Source organism: Bos taurus, chromosome Y (assembly GCF_002263795.3).
Source record: "Bos taurus isolate L1 Dominette 01449 registration number 42190680 breed Hereford chromosome Y, ARS-UCD2.0, whole genome shotgun sequence".
Lineage (NCBI taxonomy): Eukaryota > Metazoa > Chordata > Mammalia > Artiodactyla > Bovidae > Bos > Bos taurus.
Window position 1 is genome coordinate 29,313,268 of NC_082638.1, and position 23,581 is coordinate 29,336,848.

Sequence of the window (23,581 nt, forward strand, 5' to 3'; positions counted from 1 at the left end):
CACCAGTTGCAACAGCAGGCGACAATGCGACCCACGTCAGCGTGGAGGTGGCAGGGGATGGCGGGGCCCTGGTGGACAGAGACGTGGCGGGGATCAGGCGGGTGTTCCAGCTGCTTGTGGAAGACATCATGGAGGAGGTGGAGGTTTTGGCTGATGAGGAGCAGCAACGGGGGTCCTCGCAAGACCTGAAGGAGAAGGTGTTAGAGGATCAGGGCAAGGAATTGCCGGGAGCCCCAATGAACTTCTGGCACTAGATGCGCTGCAGGCGCTGGCCACCCTGCAAGTGGAACTGAGCTCTGACCATGAGAAAAACTGCAGGGGCTATGTTTCGTTCATGTGCAAGAGCCATCAGAGGAGGAAGCATGACTTGGCTCAGAGGAGTGCCATTATCCAGGGCATCTCTGGTTTCTGGGCCAAAGTGGTATCCTTTCTGCTGCTTCTTGGGGTCTGCTGCTCAGGAGGAGGAGGAGGTGCAGAAGCAGGAGCAGGAGGATGGTGGGGACGAGGGCGCAGGATGGGTGCTGATGGACCCTGTAGGAAGTGTGGTACTGGGCAATTGGCAGGCTCCAAAGGCACAGCTGAGTAGAGTCCAGGCAGGGCCACACCCCTGAGTGTCGCTGCCATGAATTTGTGTGTCTACTTCAGGCCTGCAATTGAGGAGGAGCAGCTCCAAGGCCTCTAAGTCAGGAATGACCAGAGACAGTACACCAGAGCAGCCTTGGCAGACAGTTATTGTAAATGTGGATGATCCCGAAAATAACTGAGACTTGGGAGTCACACACACGTACACACAGACACACAGACACATACACAAACACACACTAACTCCTTTGCTTTTGGACACGATTTGTTTCAATGACTGTAAGTCTGACCATGTAAGCAATGACATGCCACTACTCAGCATACACAGGTATGAAGAAGAGTAGGGATCAGAAACAGCCCCTTCTTGGGGAATGCAGACCACCTCAGATACAGAACACCACAAGGAACCCAGAGCCATGAGCGTGCCTGATGGTATGGCAGGGCCTGAGGACATCAGTGGTGGCTGGGCAAGCAGAAGTGCCCAAAATCCTTGATGATGCCTGTTCCAGTGTCCTTCCACCCCAGACTAGGGCTGATGTTCCTGGCTCTCCTTGGCTTAGCATGTGGCCGATATGGCTCCTTGACCTAAAGCAGATTATGAACCACCCTTAAGTTTCTGTCATGATCAGCGACCAAGATAAAGACTTTCTCAGCTACATGATCGACTTGAAGTTCAGTGAGGGAGACTGAAGACGGGTGGGTATGGGACTTGGTGTGGAGTGAAAGGATCATGTTATCCATGTTCCTACAATGTGAATGTTTGCAGAGGCTTCGTGGAAGCTGTTAATGGGAGGCAAGCTGAGGTCCCTAGAAGCTTGCACCTTTCTCTTCTGCCTATCCTAGCATGTACAGGTGTGAGCCATCCCCGGTCCCACAGCAATCTGATCTTTTCCTTTCGGTACCAACCCTACTTCTTGAACACAGTGATCATTAAGAAGTATTACCTTGACATCACTGGTAAAACGTGGCTCCTGGGGTGATGAGTGTGGGTGCAAGGGTGTGCATGATTCACCTGTGGGGGTCCACCACACCCGTCTCCCCTGTCTTTCTTCAGGGTAAAGGGCACATCATTCCACACCAGTCCATTGGTTCTGGGACTTTGAACAGGGAGGACTCAGCCACAGGCTGGTCACCAGGAACCTTAATTTTCTCAACTGGTTGTCAGGCCACAACTGCCCAGAATCAAACAGGATTGTTGAGGTGGACTAGTTTTGGTCCTGCATACAGTTGATGATTGATGTTGGAGTTCTTGGCTGCTCATGGGAAGGTTCGGGTCCTGGTCAGCCCAGAGGTGACATTCCTCGTGTTGCCACCAGATCATCAGCTAAGACGAGTGGGACGATCCCCTGAAATACTACCCCAGCAGGGAAGATTGTTCCATGAGTGCTAACTGACAGAGACACATGTGGTAAAGGGTCTGGAGGTGGGCCGTGAAGGGACAGCCATATTGGAGCCGTGACACTGTCCTTCCCCAAATGTGGATGCTCAGGCTCATGCAAGCTGACTGAGGAGCATGGATTTGGGCCATGCATGTAGGAGGTGGCCTGCTGAGACTGGGGCCTGGGCATTCAGTGTGTCCGTGAGTGAAACGAGTCTCCCTCAAATCAGCTGTGGTTGCAGCATGAGACTCCTAGGTGATACTACTAGAGGCAGGGTGAAGTAAGTATCTTTTTTAGAATCATCCTGCTGTGGGTCCTGCCATCACCCGGCCTCCTGTTGCTCACTGAGTTTGACATTGCCTGGGCCCTTCATTCCCGCCCCTTAACCTGGGAAGATCTATCATTGAAAGGGTATTCTCTCTGGGATCCCAGTGCACCTGCGTGCTGACTTTGGGATCTGTGAATTTCCACATGCACCACCTGGTGGCTCACAAGCACCACACATGCTGCGCTGGAAGAGGCTTCAAGCTACCTTGGGAAAATATGAAAGAGCTCGTGGAGGAGGTGAACAGGGAACCACAAGAGCAGGGCATGGTGCCTACCGACTACATCTCTGACATTGCAGAGACAACCCACCCTTAGACTGGGGACGCCTCATTCCTCCACGTATGGTAACTTGGCACCTCCTCTCCTGTCACCTTTATCTGTGTGTCTTCCCTGGGCCACACACACAAACACATACACACACTCACAAACACAGCCGACATAAGCACATGCGTGTATACACACACATGCTTGGCATGGAGACACAAACACAATCAGGAACACGGGCTTCTGAAACACCTGTGTTTCCTGATTGCATTTGTGTTCCTGTGCCGAGCATCTGTGTGTATACATGTATGTGCTCGTGTCGGCTGTGTTTATGTGTGTGTGTGTGTGTGTGTGTGTGTGTGTGTGTGTGTGTGTGTGTCTGGCCCAGGGCAGACACAGAGATGAAGGCGACAGGAGAGGAGGTGCTGAGCAACCATAAGAGGAGGCACGAGGCGTCCCCAGTCTAAGGGTGGTTGGTCACCGTATCTCTGCAGTACCCTGTACAGGATGGGAACGAGGAAAGGATCGCCAGTGATAACGCCAGACCATGGCTCCAGAAATCTGCAATTAAACGAAACACAAAAACAAGCTCATCATTTCTACCATGTTGCTGTGTGTGTTTGGACCGGGAAGAGGGGGTGCATGGTCTGAGGATTCACCCAGGACAAATCAGGTGGGGTAGGGCTTTGAAACCACTGGCTATAGAGCCCTCAGTCCGCGGTCACATGGGGCAGGCCTTTGGAAATGGTGGATGTGGCTACGGCAGGACTGGGATGGTGAGGAGGCTAAGGTCCTGCAGAAAAGGGCAGAGACCTGAAGGAGAAAGAGCCACAGATTGTCTGCTGCACTGGAGACTTGTTCCACACACGTAAGTAGAACCGAAAAGGTCCTGGGCCTGTGCTGCCCAGGATCAGCCCAAAAGCCAGCACGCTGTCTCCATGAGGGTGGCACACACTGACACGATATGACACAAAACGCAAGATATGCTAAGCTAGGCTATCCGTGCAAAACGACAGGCATCCTAGGAGAGACAGGGTGTGAGTGTGGCATGCCTCCAGACACTTCCAGCCTCCCTGGCAGTGCAGGTAGGCAAAGAAAGTGCAGGGGTGAGTGTACGTGTGTGGCCCTCTGCCGGGATGTGCCTGTGAGGGAGGGAACAGGGAGGAAGCAAGGGTGGTGGGCTTATTGCATGTCCCAAGGGAACTCGGCGGAGTGGGAGAGGGGGAAACCCTGGGGGCAATTTGAAGCCTGCTGGTTTTCAAGGTCCAGGGTCTAGGCAATAGCGGTCCTGCCAAAGATACCCCATGGTGTGTGCTGAAAGTCCTGACGTGAATTCCTTCTTTCCTCTGGGGTCATGCCCCTGACTGTGGGGTTTAGAGGGGCAAAGGTGTGCGTCTGCCTCTGAGGGAGGATTCTGGCTCTCTCCCTGGAGCAGATTCTCTGATTTTGTCATAGGGGATTTGCACCAGGTGACACTCAGAGGGATCCTGCCTTCCAGGTGACTGTCTTGGATGTCTTTGGGCCCAACCAGGGACAGGCTTCATTGGCACTTCGGCTGTGTAGGCAAGCATGTATACCTGATTGTATGAAGACCTACCTGGGCCTAATGAGAGCAACTGAAAGGGAGTCTTGGCATTTAGTCAATCAGTGAAGTCTGGGTGGTTCTAACACTCTTGGTGCTAAGGTACAGAGTCAGAAGTGCAACCTGAGATGAGCAAGTGAAAGAAAATAACCAGGACAAAGAAAGTTGGGTGCTTACCAAAGTTCATGTTCCTGGAGAAGAAAGCGTGTACTTCTGCATATGTGCAAATTTCCTCTCAGGGATGTTACTGTGTACATGCACATGCACACAAAGAACCACCTGCCAGTACGCTTATGAGTATGAGCTGTCGGAAGTGACCTAACCAGGTAATGGGAGTTGAATAGCAAAGCATGAACGTCATAGGGAAAGACTCCACCTAGACTCCAGCCAGCAGAAGCACTGAAGCCAGTGTACCAATCTCTGTTATCTCACCGAGCAAGCAAGTTCTAAGTGGAATCAGAATGGTGCACCAAGGATGCCTGGCAGAAAGGAGAGGCAGGAGGAAAGTGCCTGTGGGCGACCAGTGAGAGTTCAAAGATTCCAAGACACAGAACAGACAGCAACCTCAGACAAAGAAGCCAAAGTGGGTGACCACACAACCCCTTGACCACCCGGCTACAAGGGCTGTTCTGTCCTTCTGAAGTGCCAGGCATACTAGGCTTTCCTTTTTCCTGTGCTTTCAGTGATGGACCAGAAGTGCAGCATCAGGACCTGCTACCTGCAGAGTCTTCCAGTTTGAAACATTACTAATTGTACTCTTTGCAGAACACATATATTGGTATCAGGATTATAGGATGGTTGGCTTAGCTTGATCCTCTTACTGCTTCCGGCCCCACAGGCTTGGGCGACAAGGCAGGCTTTGGTGTGTTCGCACATGGAGAACAGAATCACATTTGCCAGGAGCCAATACGGGAGACCCCATGCATGACAAAGGTCATGCAAAGAATACCTGACAGACAAAGGCGGATCAGGACTCGAGGGATTCCCTGGACCTGCTCAAGCATCCGCCCGAAACCAAAATCTGTCTGTCTGCTGTTTACTATATTATGCCTTTCATCAGTTCTTCTGACATTAACAGGGTGCTCTCCAAGACCATCATTCTCTGAAGAAAAGCAACTTAAAGCTCTAGTTAATAAGTCTCCTGGGCTTGAAAGGAGCATTTTAATTCTAACCCCTCTGTTCCTGTTTTAGCTTTCTTGGCAGTTTTATCCACACTCTTTTATCTAATGCACATGATTGTTCACAACACCCCAAGCATAACCTTCGAGTGATAAAACAGTGTTATTAGAATAATACTGCATTGTTGAGCCAATGTTTCCTTCCGAGTTTCCTTGTCCTTTACCCAATTTGCACCTGGAAGTGCATTAGCTAATATAGTTGGTATGTAAGAAAAACAAGCAGTAGCCTTGGTATTAGCAACATAAGACATGCATTGGAGAAGGAAATGGCAACCCACTCCAGTGTTCTTGCCTGGAGAATTCCAGGAACTGAGGAGCCTGGTGGGCTGCCATCTATGGCGTCACACAGAGTTGGACATGACTGAACTGACTTAGCAGCAGTAGCAGCACAGAGTTGGAAGTGCAACGTGACATGATTAATGAGCAAGTGAAAGAAAACAACCAGGACAAAGAAAGTTGGGTGCTTACCAAAATTCATGTTCCTGGAGAAGAAAGCTTGTATTTCTGCATATGTGCAAGTTTCCTCTCAGTGATGTTACTGTGTACACACGCATGTGTGCACATAGAAGTCCCTGCCAGTACGCTTGTGAGTATGAGCTGTCAGAAATGACATGGCCAGGTGATGGAAGTTGGATAATGAAAACATGAAGGTCTTAGGGAAAGGTACATAGACTCTGGCCAGCAGAAGGACTGAAGCCAGGGAATCGATTCCCATTATCTCACTGAGCAAACACACTCTAAATGGAATCACAGTGGTGCACCCTGGATGCCTGGCAGAAAGGAGAGGCAGGGGGAAAGAGCCTAGAGAGTGGGCCGAGGAAAGGCCACTACACCTGCAGTTTATGAAAAGTAGAAAATGTACCTAATGACCTGGAAGGAGAAACTGTATCTTATTTATTGAGATATCTAGCCAAGGAGAATTCCAGCCAAACAGCCAAAAGTGCTTCCTGGTTTCTTCTTGCTGCCTATAGTAAAATATGAAGGGAAATTTAAAAAATAAATAAATAAGAGAAGGACTATTTAAAAAATAAGACAGAACTTGCTGATTTGGAAATATTCCAGTCTTTTAAGATGACAGAAGATGCTAAAATAAATGGCTCTCAAGCAAGGTCATTTCCAGGGCACTGAGATAAGATGGTCTAAATATAACATTTTACATCACCTATAGGTCATTCTTATTATTTTTTTTTAAATAAAGGTTGTCTAAAGATGAGTGTGACTGTAAAATTCTTTGTTAAGCCTCAGAAAGCTGGAAGGGGATGCTTCATGACATTATTTAGGCAGGCCAATGCCCTCCAAAGAGTTTAGGGGTGTCACTCAGAGATCATTTCAGTCATACAATAAGACTTCTACAAAGTTTCAGGGTGTTATCCCTCAGCTATCTCAGTAGAAAACCAAGACAGAGGAGGACTTTTTATGAAAACATGTGATTGTGGCTTTAGAGTGGGTGCTTTGCCATGAATACCAGTAAGATTATCAGGAGGCACACCAAGATTTTAAGATAACATATATATATGTTCAGCTTGGACTGAAAGGACTAGAAATAGTACAAAATAAGAGAGCTCTGGACTTCTACCTTCGACAAGCAGGAAGCAGGCTAGGGAGACTGTTTCACTGTAACCATATACTAGCCACCTTTCATGCAATGGAATCATATCAGAGGGCAGAATTAAAAATTCAGAGACTGAAGCCTAGGAAGTTTCCAGGCCTTAAATCCTAATCAAAGGACTGCCAATAAGAACCCGTGGGATTTCAGAACTGCTACTATTGACTCCCACTCCCCTGCCCTTTCTGGAACTGGAGTGTCTATAAAGGTTATCTATGCCTGACCCAGCACTGTATGTTGGTTGTGAAAGTGAGCAGGTTAGCTCAACTCTTTTGTTCACAGATCATCAGATCTAGAGGAATTACACTTGTGTAATTTGATCTGGTGTGTTTGAGAAGACTTGAGAGTCTAGTGGACTACAAGGAGATCAAACCAGGCAATCCTAAAGTAAATCAGTCCTGCATATTCATTGGAAGGACTGATGCTGAAGCTGCAGTTCCAATACTTTGGCTACCTGATGTGAAGAACTGACCCATTGGAAAAGAGTCTAATGGGGGAAATATTGAAGGCAGGAGAAGGGGACAGCAGAGGATGAAATGGTTGGATGGCATCACCTACTCAATGGACTTGAGTTTGAGCAAGCTCCTGGAGTTGATGGTGGACAAAGAAGCCTAGCGTGCTGCAGTCTATCGGGTCACAAAGAGTAGAACACAACTGAGCGACTGAAGACATGAGATATTGCACAAGTAGACCCTGATCCATATCTGAAACTGACTTAGATGACAAGGTCCTGAACTACAAGTTAATGTTACAATGCATAAATTATTTGAAAGCATTGGCAGGAAAAAGCATTTTGGACATACAAGTATGTAAACAATTTTGTGGCCATGTGGGTACCACGTGGTTTTAAAGGATGTCCACAAGTCCTTTCTTTCAAGGGTGGATCTTTATACTCCCCTTCACATGTGGGCTGGACTTAGTGGCTCACTTCTAATGTTAGAATATTGTAGAAATGAAAATGAAGTGTCTGAAACTAGGTCATAAAAGACACTGCAACCTCCTTGCTCATCCTCTTGGATCACTCTAGAAGCCAGTTTAGTAGTATCTTGACAACACTCATGTAACCCAGTAGAGAGGCCCATGTGAAAGAACTGAGGCTTTCTCCCAATAGCCAGCATGGAAACTGGTTTCAACAGCTATGTGAGGAAGCCATCTTGGAAGGAAATCCACTAGCCCATGTCAAGGCTTCAGATAATGACAATCTCATGAAACCCTGAGCCAGAACACTCAACTGAATTACTCCTGGATTCCTTTCAGCAGCAGTATGAGATAATATTGTTTTAAGCTGTTAGTTTGGGGTAATTTGTTATGTAGCAGTAGTTCATTAATGCACTGCCAACCTTGGGCCGTGTATTTATCCCGGGGTGCCTGCCCATTTAGTCCAATCTACATCAGAATCTGCTAGTTCAGTTTAGAAAACATACCTCACCCTTGATCTGACCACCCTCAGTATCAGGTCAAATTCCTTATCACTCACCTCAATATCTTATCAGCCTTGCCTAGCCTCAGCAATGATCTTCTCAGTTGAACCAGAATCCACCCTCACCCTTATGGCCCTCTTAATAAGTTTCCATTCACTGACACCCACTCTGTTGTTGTTGTTCATTGCAGTCTCCCAGTCTCTGTTTGCAATCCCATGGACCCACCCTGTTCCGTAGCTATAAATCCTAGTTGTGTCCCTACTGGAGTCAGACTTAAGCTCAACGTCTCTCCCCGTATTATAAGACCCAGCTGTAGTACTCTTACTTTGAATAAAGTTTTTCTTACCACTTTTAGTAAGTGTTATGAATAATTTTTTAACATTTCCAAGTTCTGTTAGTACGGATTATTCTCAAAGGAACACTTTTATACCTTTACTTTTTATAGTATATTCATTTGGGAAACAAATTTTTAGAATTAAAATATTTCATGTTTTTACCATACAAACAGAAAATAGCTTTTAAAATACATTTATATATTCTAAAAAAATTTTAGTAATCCAAAAAGGATGTGTATATAGACATGTCAGTGTATATACACATATACCCTCAGAGCTCCAAGGAAAACTTAATTCTCAGTAAACTATAAATTAAAACATTCAGCCTGCAAAGAGTGAAATCTTTGGAATTAACTTGCCAAAAAATCGTAGAGAATGAAATATTCGTTTAAAAAATGTATACATAAAAATATTTGGGATTTAGATAAAATTTGCTATTTAAATAAAGTTAGGTCAAGCCCTAAACCATCTATTTAAAAAAAAGAAAGAAAGACTCTGCATCATGTAAAAACCTACATTGGAAAAGAACCTAAAAAAGAATAGATATGTATCTGTATAATTAAATCACTGTGATATACATCTGAAACACAACATTGTAAATCAAATATATTTCCATGAAAATTTGTAAAGAAAGCTTTTAAAATACAAGGTTATAAGGAAAAAATCTAAAGAAAGTAGAAGGTATATATGAATTGAAACAAAAATAGAAAACAACAAAAATAAATCTCGTTGGGATAATAAAACAAGAGCTGCTTCTTGGAAAAACAAAATCAGAAACACTGATACAACTGTGGCAATCTAATAAGGGGAAGAGGAGGTTAATTCCAATACTAGAAATGAGAAACGGAATGTGGCTCTGAAAGGATAATATACAAAAGATAATGTTCAAGTCTGAATGGAATTACTTTTGTTTCAGGAAAGATCCAGTAAAGCAAAAACCTGGGGAAAGAAAGGGAAAGAAAGAAAGAGGAAGAGAGTCAGGGGAAGAAAGGAAGAAAAGGAAAGGAAGGGAAAAGAAAGAAAAGGAAATGTCTCAACAGATGTTGTAAACTCTCCAATAAAACAATTCTCTTTAAAATCTAAAAACAGAAATAGAAATTCATTAAGCCGTAGCCTTATTGCACTTGATGGTACTAAGAAGAAGAAAACCCATTTACACATCACTGTTTAGAATTTCTGGCAAACACAATATGATTATTTAAAAAAATAGAAATAGAAATATGCCATGTTATTTGTAAAAATATGGACAGCAGAAATATTTTTGTAAAAAACATTTTATTTCTATAAATAGTAATTTTACTTAGAATGTTTTGGCAACATTAATAAAACAATAAATTTTACCTGAAAGAACAAGCAAAGTAGACCATGGAAATTCCTAAAAGCAATTACAAAATAGTGATCTTGACAGATATTCAAACATTTGTAAACAAAACAAAGTGTCATTGCCTGAAAAAAATACAGAGATATCAACAGAAAAACAGAGGAAGCTCCTGAAAGAACTCAACTCGCTATTAACCATATTTTATTTGCAGGCACAGAAACTGACTCAAGTTAATTCTAAGAAGCAAAGCCCTGATGTTATTATCTCTTCTCAGTTTGTGTGTGTGTATGTGTGTGTGTGTGTGTGTGTGTGTGTGTGTAAAGTAGGAAATTTAGGCTGGAGAGGTAAGAAGAGGGTAGAGACTTAAAGTGCCTTTAAGGAGGAGGAGGAAATGGAGAGGGTTGAGGATTTCATTGTGTGATTTGAACAGCACTGGTGAAGCTCAAACAAGGGAGGTAGCAAGCCATGCAGGCCTAGGGGAAGAGCATTTCCAGAAGAACAGCAGTTGCAAAGTTTTTGGATTGGGAAGAAATGTATTTGCTTAAGGAAAAGCAAGGCCAGTGTTGTCAAAAACAGGGCACCAGTGGGGAAAATAGTAGAGTAGAACGACAGAGAATGGAAGAGAGGAAGTAGTCAGGGACCAGTATCACTGGGACCTTTTTATTTGGCAATAAGTACAACTTGTACTCCTTAGGAGCATACTTCAGAGCAAACAACAGTAACTGTATTCAAAATACTAAGCAACAATAAAAACATATAAAGAAAACATTTCATATTTTTACTATAGAAATAGAATAAAGGAGATAAGAATGCAATGGTCTGTACATTTATTTATACATAGAGTTTTCACCTGAGACCAGGACACAAACACACACACACACACACACACACACACACACACACACACACTTTATACACCTAAAAGTGGTTTAAGCTGACATTTAGCAAAGTGCGTGGGCCCAAGCAAATTAACTGGAAAGGCTTAGTAATATATTCAAAGTGCAAATCAATCAATGAAGCATTGAATAAATAAATACAATCTACTTGTATTTGAATTTACACTCAGGAAATTACCTAAAATGGAGACAATAGACTTACTACAGCTTAGTCATCTGTAGTCCATCCACTTCATGTCTGAGACGGATGCTAACACCTTGGTGATTACCACTTTCCAGCATTTTGTGAAAGCTTAGAGCATTTAAATAAATTGTGGAGGGGGAAAACAAAAGAGTGGGGAGAGACAAAGAAGAGGAGAAAGGAAGAGGAAACGGAGAGATTTCTCCTGGCATAGGTATACAGCCAGGATCCCAGGTTCCTTGAATGGTGCACAGAGATTGCTAGGTACCTGTGCCAAAAGTGGAGAAGGTATGGCATTCAACTCGAGGAGGAGACTCAACTCCAGGAACCCACAGAGGAAGACAAGTGTGCTGATGTTCAGGAACCAATACTTAGAGGGTACACCACAGGTCTGTGAAAGAGCTCTTGGAGACCGCAAGAAAAAAGGTTTCCACAAGTATAATCACAGACTAGATAGTTGGATAGAGTAGAGGAAGGATAATAACTCTATCACCTGATAATTACTGAAATAAACGAGAAAATTCCTGCACATCAGACTGTGTCAAGTAAGACTGAAAACCAGTATTAGTTTGATAAAATGGGAAATTACACACACAAAGAATTAACTGTTAACTGCAATACATTCGTGTTCAAGGCAAGATAAGATACAAAACTGAAATCTTCACATGTTCAACTAGGGTAAGATACATGTAACTGGAAAAGGTAAGGAAAAGTTCTATAGAGGGTTTAATCACCCTGGACCCTTTGTATCCACTACATTTACTATTCTCAGACAACTCCATTGTAGCTTAAGGATAAGAGAACTAAATTTAGCCCAATTCATAAACTGAACAGATTCCCTGTGTTTGATCCTTTTCAGTTAAAACTATGGGTCCAGTGCAAATCAAACTGGATGTCAAGGCTTTTTTACTTGGGAATCTTAACTGGCTTTATTACTGTGACTGAGACAGATATGGCTACTTCACTGTGGCTAAAGGCTAGCCAAATGGGAAAGGGGATGGAATGAATCCAATTCCCCTTTTGATCACTCAACAGGAGGTCCACAGGCACCAGGTCCCATTCTCTTAACTATCTCTGCTTCTCCAACTGCAGTCAATGATAACACAGGGCCTGCTTGATGCTTGCAGGGGCCTCTCACCAAACACAGGCATTTAAATGGTTGGCTTCCTTGAGATGTCCCTGGGCTAGGTAAACACACTCTGAGACAGTGTTCCTTCTGCCTTGGCTCCATGGCTGGAGTGAATGCATACCTCTTCCTCCAAAGGGACAAGGAGCCACAGCTCTGCATTGACTAAATCCCATGTCTGGTCCAAACTCACATCATAGCTTCTCCATCAACTTCTCCACACCAGGCTTTTGGAGCCAGGGCCCTAGATCAGCAAAACAGAGGCACTTCAGAGAGTTCAGCACCACAAGGGACCATACCATAACAAAGCCATTCTAATCTGGCTATACGAACTCTTCCATATTTTCCCAAGGCAGCTTGAAGCTGCTTCCAGTGCAGCGTGTATGGTGGTGGTGAGATGCCGAGTGGTGAATGTGGAAATTCACAGAAGATCCCAAAGTCAGCACAGAGGTGCACTGGGAGCCTGGAGTGGACACCCTTTCAATGATATGCCTTCCCAGGGTAAGGGGAAGGAATGAAGTGCCCAAGCAATCTCAAACTCAGTGAGTAACAGGAGCCAGGGGATGGCAGGACCTGTGGAACAATGATTCTGAAAAAAGATACTTAATTCACCCTCCCTCTAATTGTATCACCTGGACTTTGGCACTGCAACCACAGCTAATCTGAGGTACACTTGCTTCACTCATGGACACACCGAACCCCCAAATCCACAGTCTTAGGAGGTCACCTGCACATATCCGACCCAAATTAAGGCTCCACAGCCAGCTTGCATGAGTCTGAGCATCCCCTTGGGAAAGGACAGTGTCCTAGATACTACACGACTCTCCCTTCAGGGCCCACCTCCACACCTCCTCTCCACATATGTTTCTGTCAGTTACGCTTATGGAAGAACCTTCCTCCCCAGGGTACTATTTCAGGGGATCATCCCACACATCTTTGCTGATGATCTGCTGGCACAAAGAGTAAGGTGAACCAGCAACCAAGAATTCCATAATCAATCATTAACTGTGCAGGTCTCAAACCACCACTCCTCAACAATCCTGTTCGATTCTGGGCAGTTTTGGCCTGACAATCAGCTGAGAAAGTTAAGGCTCCTAGTGTCCAGCCTGTGGCAGAGTTCTCCCCGTTTGAAGCCCCAGAATCAGTCGACAGGAGTTGAATGACCTGCCCTATACCCTGCAGAAGACAGGGGAGATGGGTGTGGATCCCACAGGTGGATCATCCACACCGTTGCACACCCACACTCTTCACCCCGGGAGCCATGTTTTACAAACAATGTCAAGGTAACCATACGTAGTGGTCACCGTGCTCAAGAAGTAGGGGTGGTCCTGAAAGGAGAAGATCACCTTGCAGTGGGACCATGGATGGCTCTGCAACTGCACCTGCCAGGGTAGGGAGGAGGGAAAATTTTCCTGCTCCTCCTCCTCCTCCTCCTCCTGAGCAGTGGACTCCAAGGAGCAGCAGAAAGGATACAGCTATGGCCCAGAAGCAAGGGATGCCCTGCAAAATGGCGCTCCTCCAAGCCAAGTCAGGCTTCCTCCTCTGATGGTTCTTGCTCATGCACCGAAAGTAGGCCCCACAGTTTTTCTCATGCTCAGACCTCAGTTCCACCTTCAGGGTGGCCAGTGCCTGCAATTCATCTTGCCCCGGAAGCTCAGTCGATCTCCCAGGCCTTTCCTGGCCCTGTTCCTCCACCATCTTCTCTTCAGCTCCTGGGAGGACCCCTATTGCTGCTCTTCATCTGCCAGAATTTCCACCTCCTCCATGATGTATTCTACAGGCAGCTGGACCCCCTGCCCAATACCCGCTGCATCTCCATCCACCAGGGGCTCAGTGTCTTCCACCGCCTCCAACCTGAAGAGGGTGGCCTCTTTGCCTGGCATTACAACTGGTAGCTCCAAGGTCCCAGCCACGAAAAGCATCAGGAAGGCAGGCCATGGGCCCCAGCACCCTGAACACCAGGGCTTACAACTAAGATGGCCTGGGGCCCCAGGACACTCCTGCATTCCTCTGAACGCCTCTGACGCTCCTCTTGGCCCTGGTCACGAACCCAGGCTGGGGCAGATACAAAGGGATGGGTCATAATAGCACAACAAGTGGTGCACAAATGCGGATCAGGCTGCAGTAATCCTGTGGGACCCACTAGCTCTTTGGGCGCACGGAGTGAGGGGGATGGTAGGGAGGTGGGGCTGGTGTGTGTAGGTGGACTGAGGCTGAAGAATGGGTTGGCAGACAGCACAGGACATAGTGAAAGGGCCCTGGGGAGATCAGCCAAATAGGCGGGGCACAAGGCTATGAGCCATTCTCTGGCTGCTGGCCTAAATTAGTGCAAAGGCTGAGAGTGTGGTGGGCGGCACCCTTATGGACATGTTCCTAGACCAGACGGCATCTTCGACGGTCCCTGGGCTCCAGCCCACCGATGTGAAATATTCTGCTCCAGGGGGGTAGTGGGTTTTGCATCTGCCACTAGCCCAGGCGCAGTCATTGATCAGGCTCTGGAAATTCCAACCACAGGTTCCTGCTCCACAGTCCAAACAACACACTCCCGTGTCCCTCGGGCCTGTTAATAACTGGGAACTCTCCCTGAGTATCCAAAGGTTAAGCAGGGGCGCCACGTGCCTGGATACTTTTCTCCATGGGATAGAGAACCTGTTGCTGTCCGGATGCTAGAGAAGTAGGGAAAAACCCCACTGTTTGCTACAGTTGATTTTCACTGTTCAGGGACACCAGAGTCTTAGGGTACAGAGCTCAATCTGTGTCTCTTTATCTCTGCTTCTGGTACAGCACTGTTTTGGGCAATCTTTCTATGTGTGTACCAAGGGCTGGTGTCTGTGTGTCTCCGTCTCTCCATGTTGTGCTGTTGCTGTCTGGCACTCTCTGGACACCAGCGCTCATATGAGAAGCTAATCCATGGCGTGAAGGCAAGCTCTTCTCCTTCTTAGTGAGTTGCACCAATGGGAGATCCAATTTTTTTAGTCCACGCGTTCAGATAGTTCTTTCTCAAACTTGAAAGCCAACAGTCGGTGGTCAATGCTGAACTGCAGAAGGGGCTTGGACCTTCCTTCCTTTGCTGGACAGATGTGAATGCTGCACAGGCCTGAGGTGGCTTGGCCACTCTTGGCACAGATTGAGAAATGGGGCATGCTCTCCTGGCATAAGGGAACTCCATGAACATCACTTGAAAACCTGCCAGGCAGACGGTAAGGACAGCTCCCCTTTAAGTTCCACGACCCACCGGTGCCAGAGACATGCATGGCTACCCATTTACACTATCGAGGCCCTTTCAACTTGTGCCGGTGTCCAGCCCCAGCACCATTCAGGGATACCCTCAGGAAAAATGGTGTCAGCAAGAGAGAAAAGTAAAGGAGAGAAAAAGAGGCTGATATTCCCTGGTTTACACAGAAAGCCAATAAACCCCTTACACAGGACTTGCTGTGTTCACAGAGGCCACAGGCTCCCTCTAAATGGAGCGAAGATGCAGAGCGCCTTCTCTATTGGGTTTTAGATGCCCAGGCAAAAAAGTGAACTCAGAGAGCCTCTGTGCTCACGGGAATCTGCCTGAGAAAAAGAGAGAAAGAGAAAGAAAGAATGTCTCGGGGAGACTCAGCTTAGGTGAAATGGGTCTGCAGCTTTATTTTCAAAAGGGGCTTTTATACCCCGATTTACACATTTCCAGGAGTGAAAGATACAAAGTCATGCAGAATCAGCTCAACATTCCATCAGTTTTACCTTTAACGAAACCAGGACATTTTCTGCATAACTTTCCCCAAAAAAGGGTCTTATGTTATGTACATTATCTTCTGGCCCTGTGGCCTGTTAACATTTTGTGACTCTTTCTTGATAAAGTTTGGTCAACCAGAAAACCTGATTTCCCTTTATCTTTCCAGTTTGCAGTCCCCGTCAGGAAACAGAGTTACATTCTCATGAAGCAAAGGTGCAGTGGGTTACAACAAAGAAAGTACTTATTAACTCAAGGGTTTTATGTTGCTAATACCAAGGCTACTGCTTGTTTTTCTTGCATACCAACTATACTAGCTAATGCACTTCCGGCTGCACACTGGGTAAAGGACAAGGAAACTTGGCAACAAACATTGGCTCAACAATGCAGTATTATTCTAATAAAGCTTTTATATATATATATATATCTCGAAGGTTAGGCTTGGGGTGTTGTGAACAATCATGTACGTTAGTTACAAGAGTGTGGATAAAACTGCCAAGCAAGCTTAAATAGTAACAGAGGGGTTAGAATTAAAATGTTCCTTTCAAGCCCAGGAGAACTATTAACTAGAGCCTTAAATTGATTTTCTTCAGAGAAAGGTGGTCGGGGAGAGCCCCCTGTTAATGTCAAAAGAATTGGTGAAAGGCATGATATAATAAACAGTAGACAGACAGATTTTGGTTTCGGGACAGATGGTTTAGCAGGTCCAGGGAATCCCTCGAGTCCTGATCTGCCTTTGCCTGTCAGATCTTCTCCGCATGACCTTTGTCATGGGTGGGATCTCCCGTTGTGGCTCCTGACATCTCTCCTTTTTGTATTTTTTAAAACAGCCAGATGTAACTCAGTCGTGAGCTTCTGAGTACTCTGACAAAGAGTTCTGACAATACAAGGAAGAATAATTATGAGAAGCAGAATTAGAGTGGCCACAGCGGCATAGCTAAAAATCGTAGACAGAATGTTGTTTTCCTGAAATAAGGTTTGAAAATGTATGAAAAATGGTCATTTGCTGCTCCTGTGGCAGTAAAATCCAATCGGGAATGTCCCATGGTCTTTATCTTAGTGTGAAGTTTTCCTAAATCTACACTAATGCTGGAGCTATTCCATATCCCCGAAATATGATTTCTAATTTTCTCCCAGTTATAATCTGTCTCGTTTATTTTCAGGGGTGTTACAAAAATCCACAGGTAGTTGGCATGATAGGACAATGACAATTTTTCTTTAATGCCTGTAATTCAGTCCCAATATGCATTACAACTTCCTCCAGGGCATCTACCTCCATTTCTAGTTTCCTATCTATAACTTCCTGACAAAGCTAAAGAGCCATTTTTAGACATGAATGTGAATGTGAACGTGAAGTCGCTCAGTCGTGTCCGACTCTTTGTGATGCCATGGACTGTAGCCTACCAGGCTCCTCTGTCCATGGGATTTTTCCAGGCAATTTTAGACATAATATTAACATATTGAGCAGTATGCACTTTTTAAGTCAATGATATTGACGCCACAGTGACAGAAGTAATTGCAGTTATTAAAGCTGATATTCTCAAGAAAAGCAAGCTCACAAACCTTCACGATCACATCAAATCTTGTAATCGTTGCAACACAGCAAGACTGCAGTTATCATACCAATAAGTGATTACAGTCACCGGCACTATAAGATAGGGTGGACTTTGCAACACTGCAAAAGAGCAAAAATTATATTGAGGGTTCAAACAAGATGAGAGCATACATTGTTCACAAGATACTATGTTAGGTCCACCTGAATAATTTATTTGAATATTAAGTCCTTTGGAGTCATTAGTGAAGAGAAAAACATAGGGAGAGGGTAGGCAAGCTAAAATAAAATAAGTAGACTCATTTTTTGGTCGGGATAGGGTTACATCAATTTGCCAGAGAGCATTAAGCATTAGGCTTAAGGCCTCGGAGATTTACTCCTAACGGTGGATATGGATTAAATAGTGGGCAATTTGAACATAACTTAACTCTTTGTCTAGCTGTTTCTTTTAGGGATATGAAATTCATACCTTAAACCAGCTGCATTTTGATGGTGAATTTTGTGAGAATTTTTGGCTTTGTCCATCTTTTTCTGTAAGTTTAAAGCAATTAATTTAGTCAATGCATCTGCCAAAGCATTTCCTTCATGTAAAGGGCCAGACAAGCCAGAATGGGCTCTAATATGTCCCACAAAATATTTGTTATCTCTGTGTTTAATCTTTTTCTGTAAATCAGATAACAAGGAGAATATGGTAGTTTTTTTTTTTTTTTTTTTTTTGAATATTAACAGTCCCTATATGAGGAAACAACCCTACAATATATTGGGAGTCAGTCAAAAAATTGAAGGCGTGGTCTCTTAAATGTTGAAGAGCCCAAATAACTGTTCATAACTCAGCTCTCTGGACAGATGTCTCTTCAGTTACCTGAACATGGGATATTTTATCAATAATTGTGTCTGCTTTAACGTTAGAGGAATCATCTGTGAAAACTAAAATTGTCCCTTCTAAAGGTTAAAGTCCAGCAATGGTAGAGACGTCTGCTCCAGTATCTAACAACCCTATTTCATTTCCTTGAATTAAAAGGTCTTTTGAAGGCCTAGAAGCTGTAATTTCCTGAACCCAAAAAGCTAGATCACTAGATTCAAATACTCTGTGGCCTCTAGCTTGAAAAGTCAAGTTTTTTACCTTTCTGATAATAACTTAAAAGCAAAAGCTGTGTTATTCTTTGACCTTTATTAATTTGCACAGTTTTGGTAAGTGGCAAGATCAAAACTTTAATTTCCCCAATATAATCAGAACCTACTACAACAGGCACCAGTGAAATTCCTTGAAAAGACAGCGAGCTATGCCCAAGCACAAATCGTACAATACCCTCAGGTAGGGGGCCAGCCACTCCCGTTGCAATTGGAGTAACCAGCATGTCCGGGGTTAATATTGTTGTTAAAACCCCTTACAATTCCGCTTCTCTCCTAGCCTGGGTGAGGCCCCCCTGAGGGGTTTTCTCCAAGGAGTATGCTCTGCATATTGTGTATGCGTATGCTTTAATAGTTCTGTTGTGCAAAACACTTTTTATCTTCTTCAGCTTTAGACAAGACCTTTGCAGGCTTTGGGAGGCGCAAACGGAAGGTGGCGGCGATCACCTTAAATCAGAAAGTGGTAGATAAGTCTTTAAAGGTTTGTGCAGAGGGGGAGGGGGCTCACCAGGGCGCCTGACCATAGCGTCCTGTAAGCCCCCTCCTGTTCATCAATGGCAGAAAATATGATCTGCGCAAAAGTGGAGACCCACCACCGACCGCTGTAGCCTCCCATATGGGCTGTCTAACAGCCTCATGACAAGGGTCCAGGACATTTCTAATCATGTTTCACAGAGCAAACGCATCTAAAGGAATATTTTCTGGCCTATGCAAAGTATAAAACAAACATAGAAATTTAGACAGTCTTCCTGTGGTTTTTTTAATGCCTCTATTGGCCAACATGTGAAGTAATACTTCAATAAACATTTGTCTATTCTTAGATGCAGAGAAACCTATTTTTCTAGATAATATTCTTATTCATTCTGTACCCTCTTCACCCTGCTGGCAGTTAGGCAGGTACAATCCTAACCGCCCCACATTATGGTCTCAAATTATTTACTCTTCAGATTTATGAGCATGATCTAAAGCATCCTTAATCATATTAAAAAGAGAAAGGGTGTCAGTGGTTACCTTTTCTGGGCAATGCAAAGTGTAATAAATTTTTACCTGTTTCCCTACATTTTCCCAGGTATCTAGGTTATCAGTGCCCTCTTCTGGAAATCAAAGACATTGCTCTTATACAAATGTAAAAAAAGGATTGAATACTAGCCTTCTTAACTTTAATTCCTCTTTTATTTAACAATTGCAAGATTACTCCTATAAAGGGTTGTTGTTCTTTTGATTTGTTGTTACCCGTGTCAGTGATTTCTGTCTTCAAGGAAAGATTCAACACTACCCACTCTTCCTCACCCTACCTATCTTATGCAAAGTGGTTTGCAGCACCCTAAGTGGAGTCCTAGCCGTCCCCAAAACTGGACAATGGGGAGACTTAACTTCAGGTTCCTGTTCTGGGCGCCACTTGCTGGGGTCCAGCCCCAGCAGGATTCAGGGATACCCTCAGCAAGAGAGAAAGTAAAGGAGAGAAAAAGAGGCTGATACTCCTTGGTTTACACAGAAAGGCAATAAAGCCCCTGACACAGCACTTGCTGTGTTCATGGAGGTCACAGGCACCCTCTTGATGGAGCAAAGTTGCAGAGCACCTTCTCGATTGGGTGTTAGAAGCCCGGGCAAAAAGAGAGAACGTAAAGGAAAGAAAAAGAGGCTGATATTCCTTGGTTTACACAGAAAGGCAATAAAGCCCTTGACACAGCACTTGCTGTGTTCATGGAGGTCACAGGCACCCTCTTGATGGAGCGAAGTTGCAGAGCACCTTCTCGATTGGGTGTTAGAAGCCTGGGCAAAAAAGTGAACTCAGAGAGCCTCTGTGCTCTAGGGAATCTGGCTGAGAAAAAGAGAGAGAGAGAAAGAGAGAGAGAGAGGAGAGACAGAATGACACAGGGGAGACCCAGCTTAGGTGAAACGGGTCTTGCAGCTTTATTTTCAAAAGGGGCTTTTATACTCTGAGTTACATATTTCCAGAAGTGAAAGTCATGCAGAATCAGCTCAACATTCCATCAGTTTTACCTTTATCGAAACCAGGACATTTTTTGCAAAGCTTTCACAAACAAGGGTCTTATGTTATGTACATTATCTTCTGGCCCCATGGCCTGTTAACATTTTGTGACTCTTTCTTGATAAATGTTGGTCAACCTGAAAACCTACTTTCCCTTTATCTTTCCAGTCTGTAGTCCCCCTCAGGAAACAGAGTTACATTCTTATGAAGCAAAGGTGCAGTGGGTTACTACAAAGAAAGTACTTATTAACTCAAGGGTCTTATGTTGCTAATACCAAGGCTACTGCTTGTTTTTCTTGCATACCAACTATATTAGCTAATATCCTCCCAGGCGCAAATTGGGTAAAGGACAAGGAAATTCGGGAGGAAACATTGGCTCAACAATGCAGTATTATTCTAATAAAGGTTTTTTTTTTTTTTTTTTTTTTTTACCCAAATATTATGCTTGGGGTGTTGTGAACAATCATGTGCATTAGTTACAAGAGTGTAGATAAACCTGCCAAGGAAGCCAAAATAGTAACAGAGGGGTTAGAATTAAAATGTTCCTTTCAAGCCCAGGAGACTTATTAACTAGAGCCTTACATTGATTTTCTTCAGAGAAAGGTGGTCGGGGAGAGCCCCCTGTTAATGTCAAAATAATTGGTGAAAGGCATAATATAGTAAACAGTAGAGACAGATTTTGGTTTCGGGCAGATGCTTGAGCAGGTCCAGGTAATCCCTCGAGTCCTGATCCACCTTTGCCTGTCAGGTCTTCTCTGCATGACCTTTGCATGCATGGGATCTCCTGAGGTGGTTCACAGCAAATGTGGTTCTGTTCTCCATGTGAGAACACACCCAAGCCTGCCTAGTTGCCCAAGCCTGTGGGGCCAGGAGCAGTAAGAGGATCAAGCTAAGCCATCCATCCTGTAGTCCTGATACCAATATATGTGTTCTGCAAAGAGTTCAATTAGTGATGTTTCAAACTGGAAGACTCTGCAGGTAGCAGGTCCTTATGCTGCACTTCTGGTCCATCACTGAAAGCACACAAAAAAGGCAAACCTTACTCATGCTCATGGCAAGGTCAGGGAAAGTATGCCTGGCACTTCAGAAGGACAGAACGGCCCTTGTAGCCGGGTGGTCAAGGGGTTGTGTGGTCACCCACTTTGGCTTCTTTGTCTGAGGTTGCTGATTGTTCTGTGTCTTGGAATCTTTGAACTCTCACTGGTCGCCCACAGGCACTTTCCTCCTGCCTCTCCTTTCTGCCAGGCATCCTTGGTGCACCATTCTGACTCCACTTAGAACTTGCTTGCTCGGTGGGATAACAGAGATTGGTACCCTGACTTCAGTGCTTTTGCTGGCTGGAGTCTAGGTGGAGTCTTTCCCTATGACGTTCATGCTTTGCTATTCAACTCCCATTACCTGGTTAGGTCACTTCCGACAGCTCATACTCATAAGCGTACTGGCAGGTGGTTCTTTGTGTGCATGTGCATGTACACAGTAACATCCCTGAGAGGAAATTTGCACATATGCAGAAGTACACGCTTTCCTCTCCAGGAACATGAACTTTGGTAAGCACCCAACTTTCTTTGTCCTGGTTATTTTCTTTCACTTGCTCATCTCAGGTTGCACTTCTGACTCTGTAACTTAGCACCAACTGTGTTAGAACCACCCAGACATCACTGATTGACTAAATGCCAAGACTCCCTTTCAGTTGCTCTCATTAGGCCCAGGTAGGTCTTCATACAATCAGGTATATCTGCTTTCCTAACAGCCAAAGTGCCAAAGAAGCCTGTCCCTGGTTGGGCCCAAAGACATCCAAGACAGTCACCTGGAAGGCAGGGTCCCACTGAGTGTCACCTGGTGCAAATCCCCTATGACAAAATCAGAGAATCTGCTCCAGAGAGAGAGAGCCACAATCCTCTCTCAGATGCAGATGCACACCTTTACCCCTCTAGACCCCAGAGCCAGGGGCATGACCCCAGAGGAAAGAAGGAATTCACGTCAGGACTTTCAGCACACACCATGGGGTATCTTTGGCAGGACCGCTATTGCCTAGACCCTGGACCCTGAAAACCAGCAGGCTTCAAATTACCCCCAGGGGCTTCCCCATCTCCCCTCCCCCGAGTTCCCTTGGGACATGCAATAAGCCCACCACCCTTGCTTCCTCCCTGTTCCCTCCCTCACAGGCACAACCCAGCGGAGGGCCACACACGTACACTAGGCCCTGCACTTTCTTTGCCTACCTGCACTGCCAGGGAGGCTGGAAGTGCCTGGAGGCATGCCACGCTCACATCCTGTCTCTCCTAGGAGGCCTGTCATTTTTCACAGACAGCCTGCCTTAACTTATCTTCCATTTTGTGTCACATTGTGTCAGTGTGTGCCACTCTCATGGACATAGCATGCTGGCTTTTGGGCTGATCCTGGGCAGTACAGCCCAGGACCTTTCCAGTTCTCCTTACGTGTGTGGAACAAGTCTCCAGTGCAGCAGACAATCTGTGGCTCTTTCTCCTTCAGGTCTCTGCCCTTTTCTGCAGGACCTTAGCCTCCTCACCATCCCAGTCCTGCCATAGCCACATCCACCATTTCCAAAGGCCGGCCTATGTGACCACAGGCTGAGGGCTCCAAAGCCAGTGGTCTCAAAGCCCTACCCCACCTGATTTGTCCTGGGTGAATCCTCAGGCCATGCACCCCCTCTTCCCGGTCCAAACACACAAAGCAACATGGTAGAAATGATGAGCTTGTTTTTGTGTTTCGTTTAATTGCAGATTTCTGGAGCCATGGTCTGGAGTTATCACTGGCCATCCTTTCCCCGTTCCCATCCTGTACAGGGTACTGCAGAGATACGGCGACCAACCACCCTTAGACTGGGGACGCCTCGTGCCTCCTCTTTTGGTTGCTTGGCACCTCCTCTCCTGTCTCCTTCATCTCTGTGTCTGCCCTGGGCCAGACACACACACACACACACACACACACACACACATAAACACAGCCGACACAAGCACACACATGT